Genomic DNA, 325 nt, shown 5'->3' on the forward strand with positions numbered 1-325 from the left:
GTGCCGACCGCAGCGCCGTGCTTCTGGTTTTAAGGCAGTGTCATGTTCAGGGTTGCTAATGCTTCCTGCGAGACTCTTGCAGACGCTGGCCCCAGAAGGCTTGGCGAGACAAGCATTTTGCGTGTCGTAACAAAAGGAGCTCAGAAACTTTGCCTGATCCAGTTGAGAGGCATGAAATTGCCTGATCGCAGTCCGAGGCTTTCATTAAATAACCATGCGGTGAGCCGCGGTGCGGAGGTAACCGCTTTCCCCTCCGCGCCATGAGCAGATCCCGCCGGAGCCGTTGGTGCTGCAGGTGCGAGGCCTGGCCGTGGCGGGGTCCCCG

Source organism: Phaethon lepturus, unplaced genomic scaffold (genome assembly GCF_000687285.1).
Source record: "Phaethon lepturus isolate BGI_N335 unplaced genomic scaffold, ASM68728v1 scaffold41486, whole genome shotgun sequence".
Classification (NCBI taxonomy): domain Eukaryota; kingdom Metazoa; phylum Chordata; class Aves; order Phaethontiformes; family Phaethontidae; genus Phaethon; species Phaethon lepturus.